Source organism: Syngnathus acus, unplaced genomic scaffold (genome assembly GCF_901709675.1).
Source record: "Syngnathus acus unplaced genomic scaffold, fSynAcu1.2, whole genome shotgun sequence".
NCBI lineage: Eukaryota > Metazoa > Chordata > Actinopteri > Syngnathiformes > Syngnathidae > Syngnathus > Syngnathus acus.
In genome coordinates, this window is record NW_023590227.1 from 182,613 (window position 1) to 199,316 (window position 16,704).

Genomic DNA, 16,704 nt, shown 5'->3' on the forward strand with positions numbered 1-16,704 from the left:
AATCTAAAACATTCACTAGTTCTTCGTCTATTGGTTTGTCTTCTCTGTCTGTACCCAAAATTCGTGCCCACGTACCGGCCCCTCTAGCTTTAGCAAGTTGTGCCGCATACTCTGCGTACACCACCAACGTTACTTTTAGTACTCCATACAAGTACAAGTTAAGAAGGAGATTATCCTTACTCATCTTCCAAGTAACGTGCTAAGGGGTAGCGGTCACCGTCTACTATGACACAAAACAGTTCTAATCCTTCCGTGCTTTTAAAGGTTCTTTTCTAGGAAACTCTATTCCTTAAAGAGACTGTTCTTATGTCACTCAAGGCCGTTCTGACATTTGTTTGTATCAGTGAGTGGAATCATGACAGTTCTCGGAAAGAAAAAACTGAAAAAAACTCCACACAGGTTCGTTTTGGAGCTGCGAGCAAACATCTATTAATAAATCTTAACTCACAACCCCCCTCAACTCGTTGGGCGCCAAAATGTCAAACGCGCACTTTATTAAAGTGGCACCGGCTCCCCTGTAACGGGTTCAATAAGCCGGGGGTGAAGGGACTCGTCCGTAGCTGACCACCCGAGTTAAATTAATTCTACCAGAATCAATCTAATTTCTTTACGACGCCAATCCTTTTTAAGTCACCCGACGCGCGAGCCGAGTAACTCTATTCGAGGCGAGTCGTCGATATGACCGCGCCGTAATGATGGCTCCCTTCGGTTGTTTGATGCTGGTATTACGTTACGGATATTGTTTAGATGTCTTTGATAAGACCTCAAGGATTCGTTGGTCTAGCGCACCCTCTAGCGCTAGTTTTGTCGAAATAACTTTTGATATGGCCTCGCTCTACTTGGTTTGAGGAAGTAACAAGCTTACTTCCTATTTCTCCGAAGAAAGTCCCATTTGCGGAAGTATGTCAATGATAGTGTGTGAGAATGGATTTAATGCATTAAATCACTAATTCTAACTTGATATATTTAAACACTTAACCGTGAGAGTGCTTCCACCAATTTCCAACTAAATAATATTTTACTTAATACGATTTAAAATGATTTAATCGGATTATTATTATCTTGCAATTTATTCTGAAGGCAAATTAGTCCCTCAAAATCATTCAAAGTAGCCTCTGACGCGGCCCGAAGAAACAGGAACGGGCTCGTGCCCGAAGGATATTTACTAACTATAGCTCTAACACTAATCCGAAAAGTCGAATTTGAAAACCTTCCTTATTTTTATTTAATATGGTATGTTTGCATACCATAATAATCTCTATTTATAAACTGAGTTATCAACCCAACCTCAAACAATTAATTGCATACAAATTAGCGCACCACGAATTAAATGAGTATATAAAACATATTTATTGAAGAAGCATGAAATAGAATTACAAATCTCAATCCTCCAAAAACTGAACAATCCCACTCACTGATACACTTGCAAATAAAATCATTCAATCCCGGAGTACTTTCGATTGCAAAACAAAAATCAGAAAAGAGGGAAAAGGTAGCTACCAATTGGGTGTTATTTTCTTTTTGGTGGAAATAAAGTCGAGTGATCAGTTCGATTTTATTTCTAAAATCCAATTTGGAAACTAGTTAGGCCCCGTGAGGACAGACTACCCGATGACTGTCTCCTCCGCTTGCGTACATACAGAAGAAGTCTCCCCTCACCTAGTTTCTCATGCAAAGTTGTCCAGTCCAATTCTTTGAGTAAATCCAAGTTAATCCAGGCCAGCGATCTTGCGTCTCACACAAGGCTCTTGAAGGCTGTAGAAAAAGTCTTGAAACTCATACGGGCTTCTTCACGTATGAACGCGGTCCGGGAGAGAGCCCCGCAGATGTCCAAGGTGACCTTTTTATAGACCTCTCTGGCCCCCCCCCCCTTTTTTCTATACTGTCTTCTATAATGTCTATAATGTCCAGCTTCCCACGCTCATAGGCTATGAGTCACAACCTTGCGGTTTGAGCAGGTGTCCGCTGGCCTCTATACTGTCCAGTTTCCCACGCTCATAAGTTATGAGTCATAACCTTGCGGTTTGAGCAGCTGGTTCCACCCCACTCTCTTTCCACCAAAAATCTGTAGAAACCCCGGCAAGCACCTTATTTCCTCTTTTCTTTACTTCTCCTTTCATAAAACCAATATTTCAAAGTACACTTTTTACTCAACCATTTAAATCAGAAATCAAAGCCCTTGAATTTATGTTTTAACCTTTTTTAACACACCACTCGTGGTGGGCCTCTTTTCCTAATTGTGTGATAATATTGCTTGATGCTGTTACAGAATATATTTCAGCCAAGCAAAGAAAAATAAAAAAATAAAAAATAAAATAAAATTAGAACTCATTTGTTCTTCCCTTTCCTACAATCTTTAACACACCCCTATTCTTATATGGGTGGGCAGCTTAGCCTAATTCTGTGATAATATTGCTTTAAGCGGTTACAGAATATATGTTAGCCAAGCAAGTAAAATAAAAATACAAATAAAAACCATTTTTGTGCTTCCATGTGTGACCCATAATCCGACCCCTCTTTCTCTTTGGTCTCCTGCACCGGTTTGGCTCCATCTTTTGGAGAATTTTGGAATTTCACCTTGGCCAATTCATTCAATATTCCCCCACTTAATTTTGCACCATCTGCTGTTAAAATTTGGAATGTCAGCCCCGCCAATTTATTACTGGGAGCAATCCATACTCACTTTATGCACCATTTGTTTCCCCCCCCCCACTCCATGTTACATGACACCTGCAACGTTTGGTTTATGTTTTATGAGCATTTTTAATTGTATTGCTTAGAGCGCATTTTCTCGACGAGCTGAGCACTATTTCTAGTAAAAAGCGCTCTTGGGTGCTTCAGAGTGCCGGGTTTATCACTGCGCATGCAGAAATGACCACCTGCAACGTTTGGTTTATGTTTTATAAGCATTTTTAGTTTTATTGCTTAAATCGCATTTTCTCGACGAGCTGAGCACGTTTTCTGGATGGTGCCTCTCCCGTCACTCTGGTTAGGTTGGCATAGTAAAAAGTGCTCTTGGGGGCTTCAGAGTGCCCAGTTTATCACTGCGCATGCAGAAATGACCACCTGCAACGTTTGGTTTATGTTTTATAAGCATTTTTAGTTTTATTGCTTAAATCGCATTTTCTCGACGAGCTGAGCACGTTTTCTGGATGGTGCCTCTCCCGTCACTCTGGTTAGGTTGGCATAGTAAAAAGTGCTCTTGGGGGCTTCAGAGTGCCCAGTTTATCACTGCGCATGCAGAAATGACCACCTGCAACGTTTGGTTTATGTTTTATAAGCATTTTTAGTTTTATTGCTTAAATCGAATTTTCTCGACGAGCTGAGCACGTTTTCTGGATGGTGCCTCTCCCGTCACTCTGGTTAGGTTGGCAAAGTAAAAAGCGCTCTTGGGTGCTTCAGAGTGCCGAGTTTATCACTGCGCATGAAGAAATGACCACCTGCAACGTTTGGTTTATGTTTTATAAGCATTTTTAATTGTATTGCTTAGAGTGCATTTTCTCGACGAGCTGAGCACGTTTTCTAGTAAAAAGCGCTCTTGGGTGCTTCAGAGTGCCGAGTTGAGTGCGTGGTTTAGCGTCCGCCCCCGGTCCCTTATGGGACCCTATTTGGCCCGCGGACCGGCTGGCGGGAGCTCCGTGAAAGCCTGTCCGCCCTCCGAGCACTCCTGCCGGGCGTGGGTTAGAGACCGCGCCCGGTCACTTATGGGACCCTAATTGGCCCGCGGACCGGCTGGCGGTACCTCCGTGAATGCCTATCCGCCGTCCGAGCACTCCTGCCGGGCCTGAGTTAGAGACCGCGCCCGGTCACTTATGGGACCCTAAATGGCCCGCGGACCGGCTGGCGGTACCACCGTGAAAGCCTATCCGCCCTCCGAGCACTCCTGCCGGGCGTGAGTTCGAGACCGCGCCCGGTCACTTATGGGACCCTAAATGGCCCGCGGACCGGCTGGCGGGAGCTCCGTGAAAGCCTGTCCGCCCTCCGAGCACTCCTGCCGGGCGTGGGTTAGAGACCGCGCCCGGTCACTTATGGGACCCTAAATGGCCCGCGGACCGGCTGGCGGTACCACCGTGAAAGCCTATCCGCCCTCCGAGCACTCCTGCCGGGCGTGAGTTCGAGACCGCGCCCGGTCACTTATGGGACCCTAAATGGCCCGCGGACCTGCTGGCGGTACCTCCGTGAATGCCTATCCGCCCTCCGAGCACTCCTGCCGGGCCTGAGTTCGAGACCGCGCCCGGTCATGTATGGGACCCTGAATGGCCCGCGGACCGGCTGGCGGGACGTCCGTGGATGCCTATCCGCCCTCCGAGCACTCCCGCCGGGCGTGGGTTAGAGACCGCGCCCGGTCATGTATGGGACCCTGAATGGCCCGCGGACCGGCTGGCGGGACCTCCGTGAATGCCTATCCGCCCTCCGAGCACTCCTGCCGGGCGTGGGTTAGAGACCGCGCCCGGTCAGTTATGGGACCCTAAATAGCCCGCGGACCGGCTGGCGGGACCTCCGTGAATGCCTATCCGCCCTCCGAGCACTCCTGCCGGGCCTGAGTTTGAGACCGCGCCCGGTCAGTTATGGGACCCTAAATAGCCCGCGGACCGGCTGGCGGGACTTCCGTGAATGCCTATCCGCCCTCCGAGCACTCCTGCCGGGCCTGAGTTTGAGACCGCGCCCGGTCAGTTATGGGACCCTAAATAGCCCGCGGACCGGCTGGCGGGACCTCCGTGAATGCCTATCCGCCCTCCGAGCACTCCTGCCGGGCGTGGGTTTGAGACCGCGCCCGGTCAGTTATGGGACCCTAAATAGCCCGCGGACCGGCTGGCGGTACCTCCGTGAAAGCCTATCCGCCCTCCGAGCACTCCTGCCGGGCGTGAGTTAGAGACCGCGCACGGTCACTTATGGGACCCTAAATGGCCCGCGGACCTGCTGGCGGGGCTTCCGTGAAAGCCTATCCGCCTTCCGAGCGCTCTTGCCGGGCGTGAGTTAGCGTCCGCGCCCGGTCGCCTCACGTCACTGTGGTTAAGTTGGCATAGTAAAAAGCGCTCTTGGGTCCTTCAGAGTGCGGAGTTTATCACTGCGCATGAAGAAATGACAACCTGCAACGTTTGGTTTATGTTTTATAAGCATTTTTAGTTTTATTGCTTAAATCGCATTTTCTCGACGAGCTGAGCACGTTTTCTGGATGGTGCCTCTCCCGTCACTCTGGTTAGGTTGGCAAAGTAAAAAGCGCTCTTGGGTGCTTCAGAGTGCCGAGTTTATCACTGCACATAAAGAAATGACCACCTGCAACGTTTGGTTTATGTTTTATGAGCATTTTTAATTGTATTGCTTAGAGCGCATTTTCTCGACGAGCTGAGCACTATTTCTAGTAAAAAGCGCTCTTGGGTGCTTCAGAGTGCCGGGTTTATCACTGCGCATGCAGAAATGACCACCTGCAACGTTTGGTTTATGTTTTATAAGCATTTTTTGTTTTATTGCTTAAATCGCATTTTCTCGACGAGCTGAGCACGTTTTCTGGATGGTGCCTCTCCCGTCACTCTGGTTAGGTTGGCATAGTAAAAAGCGCTCTTGGGGGCTTCAGAGTGCCCAGTTTATCACTGCGCATGCAGAAATGACCACCTGCAACGTTTGGTTTATGTTTTATAAGCATTTTTAGTTTTATTGCTTAAATCGCATTTTCTCGACGAGCTGAGCACGTTTTCTGGATGGTGCCTCTCCCGTCACTCTGGTTAGGTTGGCAAAGTAAAAAGCGCTCTTGGGTGCTTCAGAGTGCCGAGTTTATCACTGCACATAAAGAAATGACCACCTGCAACGTTTGGTTTATGTTTTATGAGCATTTTTAATTGTATTGCTTAGAGCGCATTTTCTCGACGAGCTGAGCACTATTTCTAGTAAAAAGCGCTCTTGGGTGCTTCAGAGTGCCGGGTTTATCACTGCGCATGCAGAAATGACCACCTGCAACGTTTGGTTTATGTTTTATAAGCATTTTTTGTTTTATTGCTTAAATCGCATTTTCTCGACGAGCTGAGCACGTTTTCTGGATGGTGCCTCTCCCGTCACTCTGGTTAGGTTGGCATAGTAAAAAGCGCTCTTGGGGGCTTCAGAGTGCCCAGTTTATCACTGCGCATGCAGAAATGACCACCTGCAACGTTTGGTTTATGTTTTATAAGCATTTTTAGTTTTATTGCTTAAATCGCATTTTCTCGACGAGCTGAGCACGTTTTCTGGATGGTGCCTCTCCCGTCACTCTGGTTAGGTTGGCAAAGTAAAAAGCGCTCTTGGGTGCTTCAGAGTGCCGAGTTTATCACTGCACATAAAGAAATGACCACCTGCAACGTTTGGTTTATGTTTTATGAGCATTTTTAATTGTATTGCTTAGAGCGCATTTTCTCGACGAGCTGAGCACTATTTCTAGTAAAAAGCGCTCTTGGGTGCTTCAGAGTGCCGGGTTTATCACTGCGCATGCAGAAATGACCACCTGCAACGTTTGGTTTATGTTTTATAAGCATTTTTTGTTTTATTGCTTAAATCGCATTTTCTCGACGAGCTGAGCACGTTTTCTGGATGGTGCCTCTCCCGTCACTCTGGTTAGGTTGGCATAGTAAAAAGCGCTCTTGGGGGCTTCAGAGTGCCCAGTTTATCACTGCGCATGCAGAAATGACCACCTGCAACGTTTGGTTTATGTTTTATAAGCATTTTTAGTTTTATTGCTTAAATCGAATTTTCTCGACGAGCTGAGCACGTTTTCTGGATGGTGCCTCTCCCGTCACTCTGGTTAGGTTGGCAAAGTAAAAAGCGCTCTTGGGTGCTTCAGAGTGCCGAGTTTATCACTGCGCATGAAGAAATGACCACCTGCAACGTTTGGTTTATGTTTTATAAGCATTTTTAATTGTATTGCTTAGAGTGCATTTTCTCGACGAGCTGAGCACGTTTTCTAGTAAAAAGCGCTCTTGGGTGCTTCAGAGTGCCGAGTTGAGTGCGTGGTTTAGCGTCCGCCCCCGGTCCCTTATGGGACCCTATTTGGCCCGCGGACCGGCTGGCGGGAGCTCCGTGAAAGCCTGTCCGCCCTCCGAGCACTCCTGCCGGGCGTGGGTTAGAGACCGCGCCCGGTCACTTATGGGACCCTAATTGGCCCGCGGACCGGCTGGCGGTACCTCCGTGAATGCCTATCCGCCGTCCGAGCACTCCTGCCGGGCCTGAGTTAGAGACCGCGCCCGGTCACTTATGGGACCCTAAATGGCCCGCGGACCGGCTGGCGGTACCACCGTGAAAGCCTATCCGCCCTCCGAGCACTCCTGCCGGGCGTGAGTTCGAGACCGCGCCCGGTCACTTATGGGACCCTAAATGGCCCGCGGACCGGCTGGCGGGAGCTCCGTGAAAGCCTGTCCGCCCTCCGAGCACTCCTGCCGGGCGTGGGTTAGAGACCGCGCCCGGTCACTTATGGGACCCTAAATGGCCCGCGGACCGGCTGGCGGTACCACCGTGAAAGCCTATCCGCCCTCCGAGCACTCCTGCCGGGCGTGAGTTCGAGACCGCGCCCGGTCACTTATGGGACCCTAAATGGCCCGCGGACCTGCTGGCGGTACCTCCGTGAATGCCTATCCGCCCTCCGAGCACTCCTGCCGGGCCTGAGTTCGAGACCGCGCCCGGTCATGTATGGGACCCTGAATGGCCCGCGGACCGGCTGGCGGGACGTCCGTGGATGCCTATCCGCCCTCCGAGCACTCCCGCCGGGCGTGGGTTAGAGACCGCGCCCGGTCATGTATGGGACCCTGAATGGCCCGCGGACCGGCTGGCGGGACCTCCGTGAATGCCTATCCGCCCTCCGAGCACTCCTGCCGGGCGTGGGTTAGAGACCGCGCCCGGTCAGTTATGGGACCCTAAATAGCCCGCGGACCGGCTGGCGGGACCTCCGTGAATGCCTATCCGCCCTCCGAGCACTCCTGCCGGGCCTGAGTTTGAGACCGCGCCCGGTCAGTTATGGGACCCTAAATAGCCCGCGGACCGGCTGGCGGGACTTCCGTGAATGCCTATCCGCCCTCCGAGCACTCCTGCCGGGCCTGAGTTTGAGACCGCGCCCGGTCAGTTATGGGACCCTAAATAGCCCGCGGACCGGCTGGCGGGACCTCCGTGAATGCCTATCCGCCCTCCGAGCACTCCTGCCGGGCGTGGGTTTGAGACCGCGCCCGGTCAGTTATGGGACCCTAAATAGCCCGCGGACCGGCTGGCGGTACCTCCGTGAAAGCCTATCCGCCCTCCGAGCACTCCTGCCGGGCGTGAGTTAGAGACCGCGCACGGTCACTTATGGGACCCTAAATGGCCCGCGGACCTGCTGGCGGGGCTTCCGTGAAAGCCTATCCGCCTTCCGAGCGCTCTTGCCGGGCGTGAGTTAGCGTCCGCGCCCGGTCGCCTCACGTCACTGTGGTTAAGTTGGCATAGTAAAAAGCGCTCTTGGGTCCTTCAGAGTGCGGAGTTTATCACTGCGCATGAAGAAATGACAACCTGCAACGTTTGGTTTATGTTTTATAAGCATTTTTAGTTTTATTGCTTAAATCGCATTTTCTCGACGAGCTGAGCACGTTTTCTGGATGGTGCCTCTCCCGTCACTCTGGTTAGGTTGGCAAAGTAAAAAGCGCTCTTGGGTGCTTCAGAGTGCCGAGTTTATCACTGCACATAAAGAAATGACCACCTGCAACGTTTGGTTTATGTTTTATGAGCATTTTTAATTGTATTGCTTAGAGCGCATTTTCTCGACGAGCTGAGCACTATTTCTAGTAAAAAGCGCTCTTGGGTGCTTCAGAGTGCCGGGTTTATCACTGCGCATGCAGAAATGACCACCTGCAACGTTTGGTTTATGTTTTATAAGCATTTTTTGTTTTATTGCTTAAATCGCATTTTCTCGACGAGCTGAGCACGTTTTCTGGATGGTGCCTCTCCCGTCACTCTGGTTAGGTTGGCATAGTAAAAAGCGCTCTTGGGGGCTTCAGAGTGCCCAGTTTATCACTGCGCATGCAGAAATGACCACCTGCAACGTTTGGTTTATGTTTTATAAGCATTTTTAGTTTTATTGCTTAAATCGCATTTTCTCGACGAGCTGAGCACGTTTTCTGGATGGTGCCTCTCCCGTCACTCTGGTTAGGTTGGCAAAGTAAAAAGCGCTCTTGGGTGCTTCAGAGTGCCGAGTTTATCACTGCACATAAAGAAATGACCACCTGCAACGTTTGGTTTATGTTTTATGAGCATTTTTAATTGTATTGCTTAGAGCGCATTTTCTCGACGAGCTGAGCACTATTTCTAGTAAAAAGCGCTCTTGGGTGCTTCAGAGTGCCGGGTTTATCACTGCGCATGCAGAAATGACCACCTGCAACGTTTGGTTTATGTTTTATAAGCATTTTTTGTTTTATTGCTTAAATCGCATTTTCTCGACGAGCTGAGCACGTTTTCTGGATGGTGCCTCTCCCGTCACTCTGGTTAGGTTGGCATAGTAAAAAGCGCTCTTGGGGGCTTCAGAGTGCCCAGTTTATCACTGCGCATGCAGAAATGACCACCTGCAACGTTTGGTTTATGTTTTATAAGCATTTTTAGTTTTATTGCTTAAATCGCATTTTCTCGACGAGCTGAGCACGTTTTCTGGATGGTGCCTCTCCCGTCACTCTGGTTAGGTTGGCAAAGTAAAAAGCGCTCTTGGGTGCTTCAGAGTGCCGAGTTTATCACTGCACATAAAGAAATGACCACCTGCAACGTTTGGTTTATGTTTTATGAGCATTTTTAATTGTATTGCTTAGAGCGCATTTTCTCGACGAGCTGAGCACTATTTCTAGTAAAAAGCGCTCTTGGGTGCTTCAGAGTGCCGGGTTTATCACTGCGCATGCAGAAATGACCACCTGCAACGTTTGGTTTATGTTTTATAAGCATTTTTTGTTTTATTGCTTAAATCGCATTTTCTCGACGAGCTGAGCACGTTTTCTGGATGGTGCCTCTCCCGTCACTCTGGTTAGGTTGGCATAGTAAAAAGCGCTCTTGGGGGCTTCAGAGTGCCCAGTTTATCACTGCGCATGCAGAAATGACCACCTGCAACGTTTGGTTTATGTTTTATAAGCATTTTTAGTTTTATTGCTTAAATCGCATTTTCTCGACGAGCTGAGCACGTTTTCTGGATGGTGCCTCTCCCGTCACTCTGGTTAGGTTGGCAAAGTAAAAAGCGCTCTTGGGTGCTTCAGAGTGCCGAGTTTATCACTGCACATAAAGAAATGACCACCTGCAACGTTTGGTTTATGTTTTATGAGCATTTTTAATTGTATTGCTTAGAGCGCATTTTCTCGACGAGCTGAGCACTATTTCTAGTAAAAAGCGCTCTTGGGTGCTTCAGAGTGCCGGGTTTATCACTGCGCATGCAGAAATGACCACCTGCAACGTTTGGTTTATGTTTTATAAGCATTTTTTGTTTTATTGCTTAAATCGCATTTTCTCGACGAGCTGAGCACGTTTTCTGGATGGTGCCTCTCCCGTCACTCTGGTTAGGTTGGCATAGTAAAAAGCGCTCTTGGGGGCTTCAGAGTGCCCAGTTTATCACTGCGCATGCAGAAATGACCACCTGCAACGTTTGGTTTATGTTTTATAAGCATTTTTAGTTTTATTGCTTAAATCGCATTTTCTCGACGAGCTGAGCACGTTTTCTGGATGGTGCCTCTCCCGTCACTCTGGTTAGGTTGGCAAAGTAAAAAGCGCTCTTGGGTGCTTCAGAGTGCCGAGTTTATCACTGCACATAAAGAAATGACCACCTGCAACGTTTGGTTTATGTTTTATGAGCATTTTTAATTGTATTGCTTAGAGCGCATTTTCTCGACGAGCTGAGCACTATTTCTAGTAAAAAGCGCTCTTGGGTGCTTCAGAGTGCCGGGTTTATCACTGCGCATGCAGAAATGACCACCTGCAACGTTTGGTTTATGTTTTATAAGCATTTTTTGTTTTATTGCTTAAATCGCATTTTCTCGACGAGCTGAGCACGTTTTCTGGATGGTGCCTCTCCCGTCACTCTGGTTAGGTTGGCATAGTAAAAAGCTGCTCTTGGGGGCTTCAGAGTGCCCAGTTTATCACTGCGCATGCAGAAATGACCACCTGCAACGTTTGGTTTATGTTTTATAAGCATTTTTAGTTTTATTGCTTAAATCGCATTTTCTCGACGAGCTGAGCACGTTTTCTGGATGGTGCCTCTCCCGTCACTCTGGTTAGGTTGGCAAAGTAAAAAGCGCTCTTGGGTGCTTCAGAGTGCCGAGTTTATCACTGCACATAAAGAAATGACCACCTGCAACGTTTGGTTTATGTTTTATGAGCATTTTTAATTGTATTGCTTAGAGCGCATTTTCTCGACGAGCTGAGCACTATTTCTAGTAAAAAGCGCTCTTGGGTGCTTCAGAGTGCCGGGTTTATCACTGCGCATGCAGAAATGACCACCTGCAACGTTTGGTTTATGTTTTATAAGCATTTTTTGTTTTATTGCTTAAATCGCATTTTCTCGACGAGCTGAGCACGTTTTCTGGATGGTGCCTCTCCCGTCACTCTGGTTAGGTTGGCATAGTAAAAAGCGCTCTTGGGGGCTTCAGAGTGCCCAGTTTATCACTGCGCATGCAGAAATGACCACCTGCAACGTTTGGTTTATGTTTTATAAGCATTTTTAGTTTTATTGCTTAAATCGCATTTTCTCGACGAGCTGAGCACGTTTTCTGGATGGTGCCTCTCCCGTCACTCTGGTTAGGTTGGCAAAGTAAAAAGCGCTCTTGGGTGCTTCAGAGTGCCGAGTTTATCACTGCACATAAAGAAATGACCACCTGCAACGTTTGGTTTATGTTTTATGAGCATTTTTAATTGTATTGCTTAGAGCGCATTTTCTCGACGAGCTGAGCACTATTTCTAGTAAAAAGCGCTCTTGGGTGCTTCAGAGTGCCGGGTTTATCACTGCGCATGCAGAAATGACCACCTGCAACGTTTGGTTTATGTTTTATAAGCATTTTTAATTGTATTGCTTAGAGTGCATTTTCTCGACGAGCTGAGCACGTTTTCTAGTAAAAAGCGCTCTTGGGTGCTTCAGAGTGCCGAGTTGAGTGCGTGGTTTAGCGTCCGCCCCCGGTCCCTTATGGGACCCTATTTGGCCCGCGGACCGGCTGACGGGAGCTCCGTGAAAGCCTGTCCGCCCTCCGAGCACTCCTGCCGGCGTGGGTTAGAGACCGCGCCCGGTCACTTATGGGACCCTAATTGGCCCGCGGACCGGCTGGCGGTACCTCCGTGAATGCCTATCCGCCGTCCGAGCACTACTGCCGGGCCTGAGTTAGAGACCGCGCCCGGTCGCTTATGGGACCCTAAATGGCCCGCGGACCGGCTGGCGGTACCACCGTGAAAGCCTATCCGCCCTCCGAGCACTCCTGCCGGGCGTGAGTTCGAGACCGCGCCCGGTCACTTATGGGACCCTAAATGGCCCGCGGACCGGCTGGCGGGAGCTCCGTGAAAGCCTGTCCGCCCTCCGAGCACTCCTGCCGGGCGTGGGTTAGAGACCGCGCCCGGTCACTTATGGGACCCTAAATGGCCCGCGGACCGGCTGGCGGTACCACCGTGAAAGCCTATCCGCCCTCCGAGCACTCCTGCCGGGCGTGAGTTCGAGACCGCGCCCGGTCACTTATGGGACCCTAAATGGCCCGCGGACCTGCTGGCGGTACCTCCGTGAATGCCTATCCGCCCTCCGAGCACTCCTGCCGGGCCTGAGTTCGAGACCGCGCCCGGTCATGTATGGGACCCTGAATGGCCCGCGGACCGGCTGGCGGGACGTCCGTGGATGCCTATCCGCCCTCCGAGCACTCCCGCCGGGCGTGGGTTAGAGACCGCGCCCGGTCATGTATGGGACCCTGAATGGCCCGCGGACCGGCTGGCGGGACCTCCGTGAATGCCTATCCGCCCTCCGAGCACTCCTGCCGGGCGTGGGTTAGAGACCGCGCCCGGTCAGTTATGGGACCCTAAATAGCCCGCGGACCGGCTGGCGGGACCTCCGTGAATGCCTATCCGCCCTCCGAGCACTCCTGCCGGGCCTGAGTTTGAGACCGCGCCCGGTCAGTTATGGGACCCTAAATAGCCCGCGGACCGGCTGGCGGGACTTCCGTGAATGCCTATCCGCCCTCCGAGCACTCCTGCCGGGCCTGAGTTTGAGACCGCGCCCGGTCAGTTATGGGACCCTAAATAGCCCGCGGACCGGCTGGCGGGACCTCCGTGAATGCCTATCCGCCCTCCGAGCACTCCTGCCGGGCGTGGGTTTGAGACCGCGCCCGGTCAGTTATGGGACCCTAAATAGCCCGCGGACCGGCTGGCGGTACCTCCGTGAAAGCCTATCCGCCCTCCGAGCACTCCTGCCGGGCGTGAGTTAGAGACCGCGCACGGTCACTTATGGGACCCTAAATGGCCCGCGGACCTGCTGGCGGGGCTTCCGTGAAAGCCTATCCGCCTTCCGAGCGCTCTTGCCGGGCGTGAGTTAGCGTCCGCGCCCGGTCGCCTCACGTCACTGTGGTTAAGTTGGCATAGTAAAAAGCGCTCTTGGGTCCTTCAGAGTGCGGAGTTTATCACTGCGCATGAAGAAATGACAACCTGCAACGTTTGGTTTATGTTTTATAAGCATTTTTTGTTTTATTGCTTAAATCGCATTTTCTCGACGAGCTGAGCACGTTTTCTGGATGGTGCCTCTCCCGTCACTCTGGTTAGGTTGGCATAGTAAAAAGCGCTCTTGGGGGCTTCAGAGTGCCCAGTTTATCACTGCGCATGCAGAAAAGACCACCTGCAACGTTTGGTTATGTTTTATAAGCATTTTTAGTTTTATTGCTTAAATCGCATTTTCTCGACGAGCTGAGCACGTTTTCTGGATGGTGCCTCTCCCGTCACTCTGGTTAGGTTGGCAAAGTAAAAAGCGCTCTTGGGTGCTTCAGAGTGCCGAGTTTATCACTGCACATAAAGAAATGACCACCTGCAACGTTTGGTTTATGTTTTATGAGCATTTTTAATTGTATTGCTTAGAGCGCATTTTCTCGACGAGCTGAGCACTATTTCTAGTAAAAAGCGCTCTTGGGTGCTTCAGAGTGCCGGGTTTATCACTGCGCATGCAGAAATGACCACCTGCAACGTTTGGTTTATGTTTTATAAGCATTTTTTGTTTTATTGCTTAAATCGCATTTTCTCGACGAGCTGAGCACGTTTTCTGGATGGTGCCTCTCCCGTCACTCTGGTTAGGTTGGCATAGTAAAAAGCGCTCTTGGGGGCTTCAGAGTGCCCAGTTTATCACTGCGCATGCAGAAATGACCACCTGCAACGTTTGGTTTATGTTTTATAAGCATTTTTAGTTTTATTGCTTAAATCGCATTTTCTCGACGAGCTGAGCACGTTTTCTGGATGGTGCCTCTCCCGTCACTCTGGTTAGGTTGGCAAAGTAAAAAGCGCTCTTGGGTGCTTCAGAGTGCCGAGTTTATCACTGCACATAAAGAAATGACCACCTGCAACGTTTGGTTTATGTTTTATGAGCATTTTTAATTGTATTGCTTAGAGCGCATTTTCTCGACGAGCTGAGCACTATTTCTAGTAAAAAGCGCTCTTGGGTGCTTCAGAGTGCCGGGTTTATCACTGCGCATGCAGAAATGACCACCTGCAACGTTTGGTTTATGTTTTATAAGCATTTTTAATTGTATTGCTTAGAGTGCATTTTCTCGACGAGCTGAGCACGTTTTCTAGTAAAAAGCGCTCTTGGGTGCTTCAGAGTGCCGAGTTGAGTGCGTGGTTTAGCGTCCGCCCCCGGTCCCTTATGGGACCCTATTTGGCCCGCGGACCGGCTGACGGGAGCTCCGTGAAAGCCTGTCCGCCCTCCGAGCACTCCTGCCGGCGTGGGTTAGAGACCGCGCCCGGTCACTTATGGGACCCTAATTGGCCCGCGGACCGGCTGGCGGTACCTCCGTGAATGCCTATCCGCCGTCCGAGCACTACTGCCGGGCCTGAGTTAGAGACCGCGCCCGGTCACTTATGGGACCCTAAATGGCCCGCGGACCGGCTGGCGGTACCACCGTGAAAGCCTATCCGCCCTCCGAGCACTCCTGCCGGGCGTGAGTTCGAGACCGCGCCCGGTCACTTATGGGACCCTAAATGGCCCGCGGACCGGCTGGCGGGAGCTCCGTGAAAGCCTGTCCGCCCTCCGAGCACTCCTGCCGGGCGTGGGTTAGAGACCGCGCCCGGTCACTTATGGGACCCTAAATGGCCCGCGGACCGGCTGGCGGTACCACCGTGAAAGCCTATCCGCCCTCCGAGCACTCCTGCCGGGCGTGAGTTCGAGACCGCGCCCGGTCACTTATGGGACCCTAAATGGCCCGCGGACCTGCTGGCGGTACCTCCGTGAATGCCTATCCGCCCTCCGAGCACTCCTGCCGGGCCTGAGTTCGAGACCGCGCCCGGTCATGTATGGGACCCTGAATGGCCCGCGGACCGGCTGGCGGGACGTCCGTGGATGCCTATCCGCCCTCCGAGCACTCCCGCCGGGCGTGGGTTAGAGACCGCGCCCGGTCATGTATGGGACCCTGAATGGCCCGCGGACCGGCTGGCGGGACCTCCGTGAATGCCTATCCGCCCTCCGAGCACTCCTGCCGGGCGTGGGTTAGAGACCGCGCCCGGTCAGTTATGGGACCCTAAATAGCCCGCGGACCGGCTGGCGGGACCTCCGTGAATGCCTATCCGCCCTCCGAGCACTCCTGCCGGGCCTGAGTTTGAGACCGCGCCCGGTCAGTTATGGGACCCTAAATAGCCCGCGGACCGGCTGGCGGGACTTCCGTGAATGCCTATCCGCCCTCCGAGCACTCCTGCCGGGCCTGAGTTTGAGACCGCGCCCGGTCAGTTATGGGACCCTAAATAGCCCGCGGACCGGCTGGCGGGACCTCCGTGAATGCCTATCCGCCCTCCGAGCACTCCTGCCGGGCGTGGGTTTGAGACCGCGCCCGGTCAGTTATGGGACCCTAAATAGCCCGCGGACCGGCTGGCGGTACCTCCGTGAAAGCCTATCCGCCCTCCGAGCACTCCTGCCGGGCGTGAGTTAGAGACCGCGCACGGTCACTTATGGGACCCTAAATGGCCCGCGGACCTGCTGGCGGGGCTTCCGTGAAAGCCTATCCGCCTTCCGAGCGCTCTTGCCGGGCGTGAGTTAGCGTCCGCGCCCGGTCGCCTCACGTCACTGTGGTTAAGTTGGCATAGTAAAAAGCGCTCTTGGGTCCTTCAGAGTGCGGAGTTTATCACTGCGCATGAAGAAATGACAACCTGCAACGTTTGGTTTATGTTTTATAAGCATTTTTAGTTTTATTGCTTAAATCGCATTTTCTCGACGAGCTGAGCACGTTTTCTGGATGGTGCCTCTCCCGTCACTCTGGTTAGGTTGGCAAAGTAAAAAGCGCTCTTGGGTGCTTCAGAGTGCCGAGTTTATCACTGCACATAAAGAAATGACCACCTGCAACGTTTGGTTTATGTTTTATGAGCATTTTTAATTGTATTGCTTAGAGCGCATTTTCTCGACGAGCTGAGCACTATTTCTAGTAAAAAGCGCTCTTGGGTGCTTCAGAGTGCCGGGTTTATCACTGCGCATGCAGAAATGACCACCTGCAACGTTTGGTTTATGTTTTATAAGCATTTTTTGTTTTATTGCTTAAATCG